Source organism: Panthera leo, chromosome C2 (assembly GCF_018350215.1).
Source record: "Panthera leo isolate Ple1 chromosome C2, P.leo_Ple1_pat1.1, whole genome shotgun sequence".
Lineage (NCBI taxonomy): Eukaryota > Metazoa > Chordata > Mammalia > Carnivora > Felidae > Panthera > Panthera leo.
Window position 1 is genome coordinate 71,879,513 of NC_056687.1, and position 19,235 is coordinate 71,898,747.

Here is a 19,235-nt window from a genome sequence, read left to right on the forward strand (position 1 = left end):
GAATGAGGCATGGTATTTTGAATTCCCCAACCTCCCCCTCCCTTCAAGCACTTAGATTCTTACATTATGCCTGCAGCAATTCCCCCCCATCTCTCTCTCTCTCTCTCTCTCTCTCTCCTTCTGACTCATTGCTTACAATAGCCTCATGAATTCTCAACAAAATATAAATTACCTTGAATCTTTTATCCGGTTCATAATGACTATCACTGACAGACACAATCAACAGAACATGAAACTGACAATTGCTTATAATGAGACATTTAAAAAGTTGTAACTAAATACTGGAAATAAAAATTTTAACAAAATTTGGGCCTGCAAAATTTGAATCAGAAAATTTGGACTTCATAGGGGCGCCTGGCTGGCTCAGTCAGAAGAGCGTCCAACTCTTGACCTTGGGGTGGTGAGTTCAAGCTCCATGCTGGGTGCAGGGATTATTAAAAAAAAATAATAAATGAATAAATAAATAAACTTTAAAAAAAGAAAATTTGGACGTTGTATACATAATGGCCATGTAAACAACTCACAGTGGTCATTAAGGTAATTTCAGTTGCAAGGAATAAAGAGTTCAACTGAACGGGCTTAAAAGGGGGGAGCAGAGAGGGGATTTAATGACTGTACAATAACCATAAAATCCATAAAATAGCTCTTTTAGATGTAGTTTGATCACTTTTGTTTCCATGGAGGCCCCTACGTCCTGCCCCTCTCTGTGTGCTGGTTTAGTCCTCAGCCGGTATTTCCTCATGGCAACAAAATGGCTGCAGTGATTCTAGGCTTCACATCTTCACACAACCCTAGGCAGAGGAAGAGAAGGGACCTGCTTTTCTAGAAGCCCCCACCAAAAGTCTTTTTCCAACCTCATTGGTCTGAATTAAGTCATGTCCTACGTCCTGCCATAATAACATTCCAGTGCATCAGCCAGGAATGAAGTTAGCTTTCCTCAAAGTTCCTGGATTGCCTGGTGAAGATATTGTTCCTGGACAAAAGCTGGGGTTGTCACTAGGAATAAGGAAATAGATGTAGGGGTGGGGGGGCAGGGAGTACAGTCACAATGTCACCTAATATGACAGAAACTGTGGTAAAATTTGATGTAGATCTGATACAGATAAAGAAACTGAGCAATGAGACAAAACTTAACTTAAAATTTTAAATGGAGAAGAATTGATCCTGGTGAAAATGTCTCAGCTGACTAAAAATAAAAACAGATAAAATGGAAATGTGTCAGTATCATAGAAAGATGAACAAAGAATTAAAGTGGCTTAGTGTTTGTTCCAGAAAACACAATCCTGATGAAAATTAATCAATGTTGGTAAAATTCATTTGAAGTGTTTGCATTGAAAAGCTCCTTGGGGACAAGATGGAAAGGATCAAAATGTTCTCTAGCTTCCTACACCAGCTCCTAGTGACCACTGCCCCTTTGAGGTGCCCACGAACCATCTCATTAATAATCCATTTTGGTTCTGGGGATGGAAATAAACACAATGGTTTGTGGTGTGTAGAATTGAATTTCCTCACTGTTTTGAAAATTGTAATGTGTCTGCCTCTACAGGTCTGTCCCTTAGACAATGCTACAAGGGTAATTCATTTACAAGTCTTCCCAGACTCTGAAAGATAATTTGTTCTGGTCAGATTCCTGGAATTCATATAAAGTCACTGGGTTTGTCTCTTGCAACTTTTTCTCCCACCTTGGGTTAACTTTTCCTCTGGGTGTTTCTATTCTAAGAACATTCCCTTTGACAGAGAAAACAGAAGCAAAACACAAATTGAAGAGTTCTGCTTTCTCTTTGTCACCCACTAACATGACAACATTGACCACAAACAGTGTATCCCCTTTTTGCTTTGAATATGACTTTATGAAGCCCTTTATGGGTCTCTATTCATGTGAGGCTTTCACTTTCTCACAAGTCCATTGGGCATCCGTTCCATGTTTTTGTGTTTATCAGTGGATATGCACCTCTCTGTTCATCTTGGGCTTACTTTCTCATACAATCAAATAAACAAACATACATGCAACTGTTTGGTTTCTTTAAGCTCCTTTCCCTTTTTCACTGACGTGGGATTTTACAGGTAAAGTGAATGTTCCTAAGAAGTACTGAATTCAGGGTACCTGGGTGGCTCAGTCGTTTAACCGTCTGACTCTTGGTATCGACTCAGGTCATGATCTCACAGTGATGGGACTGAGCCCTGAGTCGGGTTCTGTGCTGAAAGCGAGGGGCCTTCTTGGGAGTCTCTCTCTCTCCCTCTCTCTCTGCCTCTCCCCTGAGCATGTGTGTGCTCTCTTTCTCTCTCAAAAATGAATAAGCAAACTTAAAAAATAAAATAAAATCGAGGGAACACATCTCAGTGTGTGCTGTCATTTTTCTCACCACCACGAACTGCAAGAAGACACAGTTTCTTTCTTCCAAAGGTTCCTGTCACTTCCACTCTGCCAACCAATTCCTCCTTTTGGCCAAATTTAGGCTCAGAGTGGCAGTTCCCCTTATCACTTCCTCTGTGCTCTGGAAGATGAAATTGTCAGCAAGCAATAATAATAGCTAAGGTCTATTGAGTGCTTGCTGGTTAAGGGGCACCATTCCTATGGGGAAGCTGAGGCCCAAAGAAGATAGGTGTCTGCTCAAGTTCATCCTCTTTGGCAGGTGCTAGAGCCTGGACATTAGAGCCAGAGTCTGACTCTAGAGCCCAAGTTCTGTCTCTGGTTAAAAAGCTTATCACACTCACACTTGGTCTTAGTTGGACAGACTTTTAGCCAGACTGACGATGTAAAGATCTCTTCATCAGCATCTCCCTACTTCTGGGCCATTTTTATGATGTGGAAAGGCTAGCGGTCAGCTTTCTGGATCTCTCCTCTCGTCCTACTCTCAGTCTTCGATCCTTGTGGCCTATAATCTGATAGCCTTTCCACTCCTGACATGGGTTCCTTGGTTACTTCCCAGGATGCCTTCATCTCTTCCCCCAACAAGTCAGGCAGAGAGGTTTCTTTAATTTTATTTATTCTTTAAATGTTTATTCATTTTTTGAGAGAGAGAGAGAGAGAGAGAGAGAGAGAGAGAATGAGCGGGGGAGGGGAAGAGAGAGAGGGAGACACAGAATCTGCAGCTGGCTCCAGGCTCTCTACTGTCAGCACAGAGCTGGACACGGGGCTCAAACTCATGAACCCTGAGATCATGACCTGAGCCAAAGTCAGACGCTTAACCCACTGAGCCACCCAGGCCCCCGTAGAGAGAAGCTTTTTTAAATGCCTTTGCTTCCTCCTGCTGACAGATCATCTTGCACTCCTCATAGACGTGGCAGGGGAAAGATAACAGGGCACACCTCTGGGGGCCACTTGAGGTTGTGATTCCAAGTACTATGGCTATTCCTGTGACTCCTCCTTCTGCTCTTTTGTTTTTGTTTCTAAAGTTAGGTAGGTTGGAGAGTGTTGCACCTTTTCGGTTTCTTAAGTAACCCTGTTTCAGTTAAACTGCTGCCCAAGCCTGTTTCCGTTTCCAGTCATCAGGAGTACATCTGACTTTACCCCAAGTAATAAAAAGCCTAATAATCACAATCTGTATGATTGAAGAGATAAGATTGAAAGGAACATTTCATTGAAATGATCTCAGGGGCGCCTGGGTGGCTCAGTCAGTTGGGTGTCCGACTTCGGCTCAGGTCATGATCTCAACGGTTCATGAGTTCGAGCCCCACGTCTGGCTCTGTGCTGACACCTCAGAGCCTGGAGCCTGCTTTGCATTCTGTGTGTGTGTGTGTGTGTGTGTGTGTGTGTGTGTGTGTGTTTGTGTCTGCCGCTCCCCTGCTCACACTCTGTTTCTCTCTCTCTCAAAAAAAAAAAAAAAGAAAAAGAAAAAAAAAGAAATGATCTTAATTCAGTATTGCCAAATTTAACCTATAAATCACTATAAACTTAGAATTATTTTCTTGTTGATAATTCCAATTGTAATAACTGTGATCACAATTACATAGAATTCTAATTTCAGAATAGTTTAAATAGTAATTATATAATAGTATATATTATATGTTATATATATTAATATATAATAATAACCCAAATCACAAGAATTTCTATCACATAATCATAAGCCAATCTTCTCAATTCTTAATTTGAGCTGATATTATTTCACCTGTAAAAATTTATTGGTTAGGAGTGCCTGGGTGGCTCAGGCAGTTAAGTGTCCAACTTCAGCTCAGGTCATGATCTCACGGTTTGAGCCCCCCTTGTCTCCCTCTCTCTTTGCCCCTCCCCTGCTCACACTCTATCTCTCTCTGTCTCTCTCTCAAAAATAAATAAATATTAAAAAATTTTAAAAAATATTGTTTATTAATGTTTCCACTAATATCTTCGGCATGTTTTATTTATGCATTTATTTATTTTTCTCCATATCATTCCAATTTTAGCATATGTGCTACCGAAACGAGCACTGGCATGTTTTAAATATGTCAGGTTTCCTGTATTATTATCAAGTTTTGGCTAACATTTAACTCTTGTTCTTGTATGTGTTTCCAGGCCTAACTCACCCAGAAGTATACCCCAAGACACTATTTCAGGCTATCAGACACAACTCTCTCTGAAGACAGCTCTATCACTCACGTAACTCATTTCCTTCTAGGGTGGGGGACTCTAATTTTTGACTGGTGCCAGTTGGATTACAGTTCATATTTCCTTGGGGTCCAGCAGCTTTGCTCACAGCTGCACATCATGTGGTCCTATTCTTTTTTTTTAATTTAAAAAAAAATTTTTTTGGGGGGGCGCCTGGGTGGCTCAGTCGGTTAAGCGGCCGACTTGGGCTCAGGTCATGATCTCGCGGTCCGTGAGTTCAAGCCCCGCGTCGGGCTCTGTGCTGACAGCCCAGAGCCTGGAGCCTGTTTCAGATTCTGTGTCTCCCTCTCTCTGACCCTCCCCCATTCATGCTGTCTCTTTCTGTCTCAAAAATAAAATAAATGTTAAAAAAATAAATAAATAAATAAATTTTTTTTAACGTTTATTTATTTTTGAGACAGAGAGAGACAGAGCATGAACGGAGGAGGGGCAGAGAGAGAGAGGGAGACACAGAATCAGAAGCAGGCTCCAGGCTCTGAGCCACCAGCCCAGAGCCCAACGCGGGGCTTGAACTCACGGACCGCGAGATCGTGACCTGAGCTGAAGTCGGAGGCTTAACTGACTGAGCCACGCAGGTGCCCCTCATGTGGTCCTATTCTAACAGGAGTTGTTGCCGTCATTGCTTTCTGCTAATTCCAGGAAAATCCTTATTTTTACCTTTCCAAATCCCAATACCTCCTTCTCGCCACTGCCTCTCCTCTTTCCCCCATCAACTCTTCCAACTTACAGAGGTTTTTTTTTATTCCCCCTCCCCCCCACCATTTGGAGGGGTTCTTGAATGCAAGTGTTTCTGACTTCAACCAACAGAAACTGTGCATCCTTTGGGCAGGAAAGGAATTCTTGGAAGGACAGTAGGTAGGTGTCAATGTGAGGCTGAAGATCTTGGTGAGCAAATGAACAGCACCAAGGGGAGGTGGGCAGCTGTAAGCACAGCCGTGGTCATGCCATGGGGACAGCCTGCTTGGAAAGCTGTGTCACTGTGGCTGCTGAGCACTGCCCCTTGCACTGCTGCCATCATTGCCTCAGACATCAGAGGCTGCCGCTGTCACCTCTGGAGCAGTCAGCTTCTTTGCATCGCTTCCTCCAGACCCATGGTTTTAAGCACAGACTCAGATGGTTGAGCCTGGATCATGCAATCATACGCTAATTTCCAAGGCATGGGGCTCTGTTTCCTACCACGGCCGTGCAAAGAAAGACTACATAGTAAGGGGGTTTGGATGCTGACCACTTCTCAAAAACAACCCAGCAAATACTATTATAGATCCAAGTCTTTGGTAAATGGTGTTCTTTTCCCCAAACAGAAGAAGGGAGTCATTTCTGCTCTCAAAGGGATGAGTGTCCCTTTCTCTTTCACAAGGAATACCAGCTGCCTGGAGTTTTCTGATATATACTGACATATAATTAATTTTTATAGTTAAACGATATGAATTTGTAAATATTTATATGTTTATTATCTTTATATTACACTTAAAATAACTGGATAATATATTATATTAATATAGTATAATTAATCTATGTTAATGGTCTCCTTAGCAACCATCTCCAACATAGGATTAGGATAATTGTATTTTAAATAAGAAATGTACGGTACTCGCTCCAGCATCCCGTATGCTAAGATTGGAATGATAAATAAGAAATCTATAACTTCAAAATTTCTAAAACGTAACATTTAAAAACATTTAAACAGGGGTGCCTTGGTGGCTCAGCCGGTTAAGTGTCTGACTTTGGCTCAGGGCATGATCTCTCCGTCCGTGAGTTCAAGCCCTGCTTCAGGCTCTGTGCTAACAGCTCAGAGCCTGGAGCCTGCTTCAGATTCTCTCTGCCCCTCCCCCACTAGTGGTCTGTCAATCTCTCAAAAATAAATATGCATTTAAAAAAATGTTTTAAACCACATTTAAACAGATGTTAAAGGGAGTGTTCAATAGTAGGGAAATATTTTTGCTTTGGAAGGCTAAATGTATGTACTTGCAATACTCCACAGCTACAAAGAGAAACTCTGCACACTTTCAAGGATAGTGTGGTCAAATACTATATCAGTCTGTCACTTAGCATAAGGTTTTTGAGCATTAAGATGTTGACAGTCGCTCTAATATCTCATCTGCTTTAGAGTGCAATAGTTAGGAAACAAGATGTTTTTTCATAAATGTATTTTCCAGGTAACTGGGTATCAACCTCAGCACTGATTTTTTTCATTCTGATTGTTTAAAATTCTTTTTTTATGTTTATTTATTTGTTTTGAGAGAGAAAGTGTGTGCAGGCATGCTCACACATACAAGCAAGGGAGGGGCACAGGGAGAGGGAAAGAGAGAATACCAAGCAGGCTCCCCACTCAGAGCCGAGCCCACGCAAGACTCAATCTCACAACCACGAAATCATGACCTGAGCTGAAATTAAGAGTTGGTCGCTTAACCCACTGAGCCACTCAGACAGAGGGTTCACAGAGTTGTACACCCATCACCACAATCAATTTTAGAACATTTTCGTCACTTCAGAAAGAAACTCCATACCCATTAACGCTCTCTCCCCAACACTCTTCAAGCCCCAGACCTACGTAACTGCTAATCTTTCCATTTCTATAGATTTGCCTATTCTGGACATGTCATATAATCAATCATGTATGTGGCCTTTTGTGACTGACTTCTTTCACTTAGTATGTTTTCAAGGTTCATCTGTGTTGTAGCATGTATCAGAACTTTATTCTTTTTATGGTCAGATAATATTCCATTGTACAGATATACATTATCTTTCTACGTATCCTTCAATTTTGTCTTTCTACGTATCCTTCAATGGTTGTTTTGCTGTTTCTACTTTTTGGCTATCGCAAATACTGCTGTTATGAACATTTGTGCATATATTTTTATATGGCCCTATATTTTCATTTCTTTTGGGTACCTACAAATGGAATGGCTGGGTCATGTGATAACTCCATGTTTAACCCTTTGAGAAACTGCCAGACAATTTTCCAAAGTTTCTGCACCGCTTCACATGCCTGACAGAGACGTGTGTGAGGGTCCCAGTCTCTCCCCATCTTCGCCAGTACTTGTTATCCGTCTTTTTATTTTAACCATCCTGGTGGGTGTGAAGTGATATCTCATTGTGGTTTCGAGTTGCATTTTCCTGGTGACAAATGATGTTGAGCGTCTCTTCATGTGCTTATTGGTCATTTGCATATCTTCTGGAGAAATGTATGTTCACATTCTTTGCCCATTTTTTAATTGGTTTATTTGTGTTTTTGTTATTGAGCTGTAAGAATTATGTAAGTTAGTCTGTTCTTGATGACCTAGAGCCCTGTTACGAGCATCGATGACTGAGGGTCACTGCGCATGGGTTATGGACCCCTGCAAGGCTGTCTGCCCTATTTTAAAGGGCAACATGGCATGGTCAGGAGGAACTAAAAGCAGTTACAAGAGCATGCCCTCGTATATTTATGTTTCTTTTTTTCTTACTCTCTGCCATCACCTCTTATTCTCAAAGGGGATAAATAAAGAAATATTTATTATTACTCTAGGTAGAGGCTGAGGATGACTCAGTTTATCCCATGTATGAGGTGCCCATCTTTGAGACAGCATTCTGCTGTGTTTTGGTTAATGATAGTTGCCAGAAATTTGATTTCTGGAAGAATTAGGTGGCATTTTACATAGGCAGAGGTAAGAAATTGAATACGATGGGATTAATTAGGGCAGGGTTTGGGGGAGGTGAGTCTTCAGTGAAATCACTAAGGTAGTGATAATAACCTGGTAGAGAAGAGGAGATCCCTGCAGGAGGGACTTTGCAAGATGTGTATGGGAAATGCATCATGGGTGCAACAGATCTTGGTAACTATGGTGAGAAGCAATGAAGAGGAAGAATGTCCTTCAGAGTGGTGAAATTTGCCCGAATTCAGCCTTTGCACTCAGTAGTAATAATCGGTTCTGACAGGTCAATCATCCTCTTCTGCTAGTGTGAGGAAAAAAAAAAAAGATCACTCCTCCCTGTTTCCGCTCACCAGCTTCCCCTCCTCTGCGGACCCCACCCTGCCCCCAGCTTGTGGCTAAACTGCCCAACTGCCAATTAAAACCCACACTTCCCAGCATGCCTTGCACAACCCAGAAGCCCCCATCCCCACCATTCATTCTGTTCATCAGCTGAAAGCAGCTGTAGCAAATCAGCTTCCAGATTCAGGGCGCCTACCACAGGGCCTTTCGCTCTCTGGGGGCCTCTCCTCACTACCTCCCCTGACTGTGGCTGAACCTGCTACCACTTGATAGCAAACCACACTTGACACAGGAACAGGGAGGAGAATGGGGCCCATTGCTCTGCGCCTCTACAAAATCAACAAAGTTGTGCTTCTTCTCCTCCCACAACAGGCTGCTTCTGAGCCTTCCGCCCTTCCTTCCTCTCTCCCAGGGTCTCAGGAGGCCTGGCAGGGCCCCCAGTGGTAGTCTTCTTTTTGATGTGTAGAGCTTCTGGGGGTGGGTGCGTGTAAAATGAATTTGAGAGCTTTTGACTGGTGCTCTGTAGCAGTTTGTATGTGCTTTGCCCCACGCCAAGGCCTCTTGGGTCTCCAGAACCAGCACTTTCTTCTCTCTCTGGTGCTCCCTCCCTTCTAAGGAACCCGCTTCTTATCCTACAGCTGACCTCCAGACCTGAACCCTCCCTGTTTGAGGAATCCCACCACCAATTTTTTTTTTTTTTTTTTTGGATTCTTTTGCTTTCCTGAGCAGCCAGGACCTTGTCTCATGCTTAGGCCTTTCCTTCTCCTGGCATGCTAGAATGCCCTAGCTGTTGGGAAACACGGGCAGACTGTGGAGCAAGCCAGGCTTCAAATCCTGACATGAGTCCACCATTCTGAAATCTCTGAAAATCAAAGGTGTTTTTGTTTGTTTTGCTTTGTTTGTTTGTTTTTGGTGTCTTTTGTTTTGTTTTGTCTTGTTTTGGTGAGTTTGGCACAAACTTACTGGGTTGCAAAACCTGACCTGAACTGACAAAACCCTATTTTGCTCACTTTATCGTTTGCCCACTTAGCATAAATATTCCTGTTTGTTGAAAAAATATTAATTTGTTGATTTCGGGGTGTGGTTCTAGACCCTGTTGAAAGAATTAGCTAGCATATGCACTGTGTTACCCTTGTAAATCATGAAAGAGCATGATTTTTTGAGACACTTTTGGCCCCAGAATTTTAGGATGGGTTATTTTGGACCTGTACTATAATGCCACACAGAAGAGGACTGGATAATTGTAGACATCCAAGTGAGAGAACACCACAGAGCTGATCAAAATCACAGCCATGAAAACTTAAGGGTATAGGAAAATAATTGCAATGCATTGTTATAAATTATTTATGTAAATTTTTAAAAGAACACATGGAATCTGAACTTTATATTTATTTCTGAGAGAGAGAGAGAGAGAGAGAGAGAGAAGAGAGTGTACACAAGCGGGGGAGGGGCAGAGAGAGAGGGAGACAAGGAATCCAAAGCAGGCTCCAGGCTATCAGTATAGAGCCCCATGCAGAGCTCAAACCCATGAATTGGGAGATCATGACCTGAGCTGAAGTCAGTTGCTTAACTGAATGAGCCACCAGGTGCCCCTAAACTTTATATTTAAAAAAACATATTACTTATGCATAGAAGAAGCTTGGAATGCAACATACCATAATGTTAATAGAGAGTTGTCTCTGTATTGTGCCTCCATGGTTGATTTTCTTCTTTTTAGCCTTTCCAGTGTCTATGTAATGCTGTTATAGTCAGCAATTTTTTTAAAAAAACCACTAACTTACTAAAAACAAGTTGGTACTAACACTTTTTACTTTGTGGCCTTGGGCAAGACATGTGACCAACCATATGACCCCAATTTTCTCTTCTGTAATTTAAGACTATTAGTACCTACTTCACAGAGTTGTTGAGGGACAATGTATGTACCTAGGCAGGTGGCCATGATTTTTGGACCTCATGTCAAGGTCTGCTTTATCCTCCACCAGGCGTGGGCTGCCCATTGTTTTCTTACAATAGCACAGGGCAAGTTCCCCACACCTTGCCTGCTATGACTCCTTGTAAGCAGGGATGATCAATCAACAGTCCATTCAGGTCTGTCTGTCAGTTGCCTTGCCGTTGTTGTAGTCTTCTTCTTCTTCTCCTTTTTCTTCTTCTTCTTCTTCTTCCTCTTCTTCTTCTTCAAGTTTATTTATTTATTTTGAGTGAAAAAAAGAGAGCAGGAGAGGGACAGAGAGGGGCCGAGAGAGAGGGAGATGGAATCCCAAGCAGGCCCCATGCTGTCAGCACAGAGCCCAATATGGGGCTTGAACTCACAAACTGTGAGATCATGACCTGAGCTGAACTTGGCTGCTTAACCGACTGAGCCACCCAGGTGCCCCACGTTGCCTTGACTTCTGCCACACGCAGAGGGTTTTCCACTCTGCCAAGTCTTATGCCAGTTGTGGACTCGATCCCATCTCTGTTCATCTCGACCTGATCCCTCTGCCAGGGAAAATAGATATATTTATATGACAACGCATGCTTTGCGAGAGATATTCAGCACTGACCCTTCCTTTCTTTCATTACCTTATTTCTTGAAAGAGCAGTTGTCCCTCCCTGTGTTTATTTTCATATGCCTAGGCACTAATTAACCAGCACCCTGGCTCCTGACCCCACCCCTCTACTTAAAAACTGCTGCTTTGAAGATCATTCATTCGCTAGTCCACGTACACATACAAGCACCTGATGTGTGTCAGCAGTGAATAAAAGTTCTTTCCTTCAGGGGCACCCAATCTAGTTGGAGAGGCAGACAAGTAGTGAGTACATTTATAAGATGTTAGCCAGTGACATGAATTTAAAAATGTTATGAAGAAAAATTAAAGTAAGGGAAAAGAAAGTGATGCAGGGGTGCCCTTTTAGATGCTATGTTCAAGGAAAGCCTCCTTGAGGAGGTGACATTTGAGCAGAGGCCTAAAGGAAATTAGGGAGTGTGGTGTTTGGCTATCTGGCGGAGGGAGAGGGCATTCCAGGCCTAGGAAAGAGCAAATGGCAAAAGCCCTGAGACAGAAGCCTGCTTGGCTCAAATGAGGAGCTATCAGGAGGACAATATGCTCTGCGTGGAGCAAATGAGGAGGAAAGTGTTAGGGTATGAAATCAGAAGGACAGAGAGGGGACCTGTAGGTTCACAGCCCTCCCAGGAGGGTAATCTGAAAGCCCTCCCTCGTGTAATCTGAAACTGGCCCCTGTACTCAGAGGGCAGGGAGAGACCTAAGAAAGGGCAGGCTGCTCAAGGTTGGTAGGTGGCAATGTTAATAATAGGTACGGGAACTTACATACAAGTCCTGTCCTGAGCAGCAGCAGCAAGATGAATGGATCCCTGCACCCGCCCTCCAATCTGAAAAGTTTATAAGGAGGACCCGACTGGGCACATAGATACCATGCAGGTGTTTTCAACATCACATCACCATCTCAAGGCTCTGTCCTTGGAGGAGACTCTGGGAGTGGGAAAGGAAAGTGGAACCCATATTCCAAAGGACAGGGGAGGGAAAGAGGAGCCTGTGAGTGCCTAGGTCCAGCTCATGGGTCTGTCAGTGATCATGTCTTTTTTGATCACATTCCCCAACAGAACCAGATCACGCAAGGTGTTGAGCCCATGATAAAGACTGAGATTTATTTTATTTTATTTTATTTTATTTTATTTTATTTTATTTTATTTTTTATTATTTATTTTGAGAGAGAGAGAGGGAGAGAGAGAATCCCAAGCAGGCTCCACCCTGTCAGCACAGAGCCCAACGTGGAACTCGATCACGACCCAAGCCAAAATCAAGAGATGCTTAACCAACTGAACCACCCAGTTCCCCTGTAAGGACTCAGATTTATATTCATCAATTGTGAAAAAGGATTTCTCAATGACCAATAAGTGACTTTTCTTAAATCTTCAACCTCTCCAACTGCTCTAGAGCAAATGACACTTCAACCTTCATTCATTTAAGAAATTTTCTGTTGCTAGAGGCACCTGGGTGGCTCAGTAGGTTGAGCTTCTGACTTCGGCTCAGCTCGTGATCTCACAGTTCTTGAGTTCAAGCCCCATAATGGGCTTGCTGCTGTCACACTGTCAGCACAGAGCCCACATTGGATCCTCTGTCCCCTTCTCTCTGCCCCTCCCCCACTTGTGCTCTTTCCAAAAATAATAATAATAAACATTAAAAAAAATTCTGTTGCTAAAAAACAAAACAAAGAAACAAAGGTTCCCTGGATGGTTCAGCCCATTGGGCATCAGACTCAATTGGGCTGGGGTCATGATCTCACAGTTCATGGGATCGAGCCCTGCATTGGGCTCCATGATGGCAGCGCAGAGCCTGCTTGGAATTCTCTCTCTCTCTCTCTCTCTCTCTCTCCCCCCACCTCTCTCTATGCCCCTCCCCTGCTCTCTCTGTCCCTCTGAAAATAAATAAGCATTCAAACAAACAAACGGAAACAGACTCATGCAGAAAACAATCTGGTGGTTGTGAGAGGGAAGGGGTGGGGCGATGGGAAAAATAGGAGACGGGATTTAAAAGGTATAAGATACATCAAGGAGATGTAGTGCACAGCATTAGGGAATATAGCTAACAATATTGTAACAACTTCGTATGGTGACAGGTGGTAGCTAGTCTTCTCACAGTGATCACTTCTTAATGTATGTAGATATTGAATCACTATATCGTACCCCTGAAACTAATACAATATTGTATGTATTGTTCGCCAACAACACTTCAATAAAAAGAAAGAAAGAGAGAAAAACCTTTGCTGGGCACCCACTAGGTGCTAGACCAGGTATTGCTAGGGATGCATACCAATGTGAACAAACCATAGTCCCTGCCTGCCAGGACCCCTACCCCCGGAAAGGCAGAAGTGGAACAAGAACTGCCCGTGTGCAGCACTGGACAGAAGAACCTTGATCAGACTCCTGCAGACGTGCAGAGAGATGCCATCACCTCTCCTACAGTCTCTCCTTGGCATGACTTTATCTCATGCATCACCTTCCTGATCTCTCCTTCGGTCTTTGACCCCACACCCAGTCCCATCTTGTAAGCATGCAGTTCAGACGCTGCCTTTTCCACAAAGCTTCCTTTGGAGTCACCCAGTAGTCATGCACCTTTCTCCCATGACTCTCCCAGCACCTGTCTTTGCATGATTCATTCCCTCCCAACTCTGCCCTGAACTGAACCATGCCTATTGTGTGTGTCCCTCCCCATCAATGTCACAGTGCTAGCTGCACCTTGGCACTGACAGGATACTTCTGCAGGAATCTTGTCATCTTTGCACCACACGAAATCTTTGATCATATGTTGATACTGTCAGTATTTCTAGAAAAGGAAGAGGCAGGGGCAGGGTCCACACGGAGGTCAGTTACTGGAATTAGTGGCTGAGTGAGGCCATGGGCTCATTATCCTAGGAGAGCTTTGTGAGTTGTGTAAGTCCCCACCTCGTGGGCAACAAGGAGCAAGAGGAGCTGACCTGAGGATTTGAGACCCACCCCCTCGCCCAACGGTTACAGCAGAGGAGTAAACAAGCCAAGAAGGACCTTCAGCCAAGCCACCCTCCCTCACCCTCAGTCGTTGCATTGAACCCTAAGCTTTTCCAGGACTGGCATCATGAGGGGTTGAGTGGTTCCACCGTGGGCGGTGGCCTCTCCTCTTTCCGTTTTTGACTTTTGGTTCTTAAAAACTACATTCCAAACGAGGGAAATGAAACTACTGAAGACTCTCCCCCAGCAGCCGGCTGATGTGGGGCAAGAGAACAATTCCCAGTTAAGGCCCCAAAGGAAATCCCCTCCCTGTCATGTGCCGAGGCCAGGAGAAGTGGGGGAGGCACCAGCTCATTGCTTGGCCAGGCCCAGCTACCAAGGTATAGGGCCAGATGGAAGGGCTGCCCTGTCTGTGGTTGGGGCAGAGAACCCAAGGTGGACTAGAAAACACCACAGGGAGATCTCGGTGGGGAGGCTTTGCAGAGGAGGGGAACCCAAGCAATGCCTTGGGGATGGGGAGGGTTGGGGTAGGCGGAGGAGAGGCCATTGCAAATAAGGGAAGCCTCTGACAGAGGGAATACAGAGTGAGGAACATTTGTTCTGTGTTTAGGGAAATTGTGAGCAGACCAGATTGGATGAACCCACTCTCTTCACTGAAAGGAAAGAAGGCTAAGAGGAAGAAGGTAGTCCCAGCCCCTGCTGTCGTCAAAACTCAGGAGGCCAAGAAGGTGGTCAATCTCCTGTTTGAGAAAAGGCCCACAAGTTTTGGCATCAGATAGGACATCCAGCCCAAAAGCGACCTCACCTGCTTCTTCAAATGGCCCCACTACATCTGGCTGCAGAGGCAAAGGCCTTTTCTCTAGAAACGTCTAAAAGTGCCTCTCATGGGGGTGCCTGGGTGGTTCAGTAGGTGGAGTGTCTGACTTTGGCTCAGGTCATGATGTCTCGGTTTGTGAGTTCAAGCCCCGCATTGGGCTCTGTGCTGACAGCTCGGAGCCTGGAGCCTGCTTTGGATTTTGTGTCTCCCTCTCTCTCTGCCCCTCCCCCACTTGTGCTCTGTCTGTCTATCAAAAATAAATAAAATGTAACAAAAAAAATTTTTTTAAGTGCCTCTCATGATTAACCAGGTCACCCAGGCCTTGGACCGCCAAACAGCTATTCAACTGCTTAAGCTGGCCCACAAATACAGACCAGAGACAAAGCAAGAGAAGAAGCAGATATTGTTGGCCTGGGATGAGAAGAAAGCTGCCAGCAAAGGGCATGCCCCCCCTCGGTGGCCACCTGTCCTTCAAGCTGGGGTTAAAACTGTCACCACCTTAAGGGAAAATAAGTCTCTGCTGGTAGTGATTGCATATGATGTGGATCCCATTGAGTTGGTTGTCTTCCTGCCTGCCCTATGTCATAAGATGAGGGTCCCCCACTGCATTATCAAGGTGAAGGCCAGACTAGGGCATCTTGTCTACAGGAAGACCTGCACCAATGTTGCCTTCACACAGGATAACTTGGAAGACAAAGGTGCTCTGGCTAAGCTGATGGAAACCATTAGGACCAATTACAATGACAGAAATGATGACATTCACTGTCACTGAGGAGGTAACGTCCTGGGTCCAAAGTCGATGGCTCACATCGCCAAATTGGAAAAACCAAAGGCTAAAGAACTGGCCACCAAACCGGGCTGAGTGTGTGCTGTTGAATGTTCTGTACATCAAAGTCATAAAGAGTTCTCTTTCAAAAAAAAAAAAAAAAGACTGGTTGAAACCCACTTGTAGACACATGTTGAAGTGTGGGAGGTAACAATGACGAGAGGCTGGAGGCAAGATCAGGCTACAGGAGGCACCTGGACTTTCTCCCCCAGTTGACAAGTGTCCAGCTTCTTGCTTTCACCTCACATCTCCTCGGAAACCCTGGTGTCCTGCTTGACACTAAATTTGGCTTTGTTACAGTTGAGCAGGAGATGGGTACAAACTCACATATGGAGCAGGCTCAAAGAAAAAGGCTCAGAGTCCCCCAGACTGTCACCATCCCAAGGAGGGATGTGCTTGGCTAGGGCAGGGCTGGATGCACGGTTGAACTCCAGAGGAAGTACCCTGATCCCCTCTGCCTCGACCAGCCTGCTTGGGAAGGGGTCTAATCCTGGGCTCTGCAGCCAGGGCTACAGCCTTGCTGGCATGAAAAGTGATCTGTCTTCAGCTGCAAAGCAACATTGGTTTCAAATGGAAGTCTTAGGTCCTTCCAGCTCGCTCTAGAGCTGTTGGTGCAATTTGCCAACAGACTGGCCTGTCTCCACACATCCATGAAGACCACTGGTTTTGTAACCGTTTTTGTTTTTGTTTTTTGAGGGGGTGGCCACTGCCTTTCTTAAGAGAAATTCTGTGAAGAATCTCAAAGCATAAAACATTTAAAAGTGGAATTGTTTGGGATGAGGAGGTAATGAAATGCCCGGAGTCCCACCAAGCAGTCCTTAGGCGCCTCTGAGGAACCCCTAAACTCACTGAACCTAGTTTTAAGGTAAGAAAGGCAATGGCAAGCCGTGAAAGTGCTTTAAGCAGGAAGTGAGATGATCGGATACACATTTTAGAAAGACGCCTGTGGCAACTGGGTGGAATCTACATCGGAGACAGAGAGCCCTGACAGAGAGACAGGAAGCTACTGAAATGATCCAGACAGGAATTGATGAATCTAGACCCAGGACAGTGGCAGAAAGGATGAAGAGTAAGTTTGGATTCCGCGTTAGAATCAGTACGAATGGGTGGCCAATTGGCTGTGAGGGGTAAAGTCTTCCCATGAACAGTGACAGCCAAACAGGGAGAGAAACTGGCTGGGACAAAGGATAAAAATTCAGTTTAGGATATATTGCGTTGCAGCCACTATGGGAGGAGTTGACTGACCAGCAGACAGTTAAAAACAAAAGTCTGGATCCTATTGGGAAGATCTTGGGAGAGAACGTTGGAGCTGGAGATTGTAATTCAGGAGTTATCAACATACAGGTTGACACAAAAGACACGAGTAGAAAATGCATCCCACAAGAAGAAAAAGGCCTGGAAGAGAAACTTCGTTCTCTTCCATTTGACTTTTATTGAGTTTTTTCATTAATGTCATCATTATTACCATTATGAATGAATATTTTACGGAGCAAAGACAATTTTCTGGGTATTTGGAGAAGGAACGACTTACTCTTGTTCTCTTAGGATGGACATTCCAAGAATAATAATGCCATACAGAATCACAAATCAACAGGCTACAAGAGATGAGAGCCAACCCTCCAGGACACTTTAACCCTCTAGCTCTGATGGGAAAGAACAGAACTGAAGATCCCTTCCCTGACTCCTACTGTGGTTGCCTGCATTTCTCACTTGGGATGCAGCAGACACTATAAATATTTTGCCTTCTCCACTAGATTCAAGTTCCTCGAGAACAGGAGCAATGAGGTAATGCACAGAAAGCTCTCAGCGTAGTAGTGCCTGACAGCCGATGGTGGCTATTATTAGCTCAATTATTCTTTTGACCTCTTGGCAAGAGCTAGCAGGGAAATTTGTACATATAAGGAAAAAAAAAACTTAATCCATGCAACCTATGATCAAGAAGTTCATGGCACTTGATGGGGAACCTGGTGGCTCAGTCTTTGGCTCAGGTCATGATCTCACAGTTTATGAGTTTGAGTCTTTGGCTCAGGTCGTGATCTCGTGGTTCATGAGTTTGAGTCTCATGCTGGGCTCTGTGCTGAGAGCCTGCTTAGAAGTCTGTGTCTCCTTCTCTTTCTCTCTGCCCCTCCCCCTCTCACATTCTGTCTCTATCTCTCACAAAGTAAATAAACATTAAAAAAAAATTTTTTTTAAGTTCATGGTACTCAAAAGTTCACCACAAAACAATTTCTGTGTCTTTTTCTTTTTTTGATATGTGGGACACATAAAAGGAGATTATTAATAAACTATCTGAGTGGATGACTCTTCCAAAGGTGGACTCTCTCCTGATCGGAAAAAAATGCATATCCTACCCATATCCCAAGTCTGCTCCTGCTTGACCCTGGGCTATAACCATGGGGAAGAGTTTCTGGGTCAGCAGAGCTCATAGGAATTGGTTCACCACCCCTCAAAATCTCTAAGGCAAGAGAGTCAAAATGGATTAAAGACCTAAATGTGAGACCTGAAACCATAAAAATCATAGAAGAGAGCACAGGCAGTAGTTTCTCTGACACTGGCCATTGCAACGTTTTTCTAGATAGGTCCTTTGACGCAAGGGAAACAAAAGCAAAAATAAACTATTAGGACTATTTCAAAATAAAAAGCTTCTGCCCAGCAAAGGAAACAAGCAACAAAACTAAAAGACAGCCTACTGAATGGGAGAAGATATTTGCAAATGACATCTGAAAAAAGGTTAATATCCAAAATATATAAAGAACTTACACACCTCAACCACCCAAATAATCCAATTAAAAATGGGCAGAAGACATGAACAGACATGTTCATCATTACTTATCAGGGAAATGCAAATCAAAATTACAATGAGATATCACTCATATCTGTCTGAATGGCTAAAATGAAAAACATACGAAACAACAAGTGCTGGCGAGGATGTGGAGAAAAAGGTACCTTTGTGCACTGTTCGTGGGAATGCAAACTGGTGCAGCCACTGTGGAAAATAGTACGGAGTTTCCTCAAGAAGTTAAAAATAGAACTACCCTATGAGCCAGCAAAATACTGGGTATTTACGCAAAGAATCCAAAAATACTAATTCAAAGGGATATATGCTTCCTAATGTTTATAGACGCATTATTTACAATAGCCAAACTATGGATGCAGCCCAAGTGTCCATCAATTGATGAATGAATAAAGATGTGGTATATATACCTAATGGACTATTACTCAGCCATAAAAAAGAGTGAAATCTTGCCATTTGCAACCACATGGATTAAGCTACAAAGTATAATGCTAAGCAAAATAAGTCAGAGAAAGATAAATACAATATGACTTCGCTCATATGTTAATTTAAGAAACAAAACAAATGAGCAAAGGGGAAAAAAAAGAGGGAGAGGCAAACCAAGAAAAACACTAACTATAGAGAACAAACTGATGGTTACCAGAGGGGAGGTGGGTGGGGGAATGGGTGAAAATAGGCAATGCGGATTAAGGAGTGCACTTGTGATCACAAGGGTGATTAAAATAAAACTAAAAAAAAAAAAAAAAAAAAA

The 19,235-nt window shown here is 43.7% G+C and overlaps 1 pseudogene; it reads left to right on the top strand.

The window, feature by feature from the left end:
• Positions 1–5,534: 5,534 nt before the first annotated feature.
• On the top strand, positions 5,535–15,726 carry LOC122229289 (annotated as a pseudogene).
• The last annotated feature ends 3,509 nt before the right edge of the window (positions 15,727–19,235 follow it).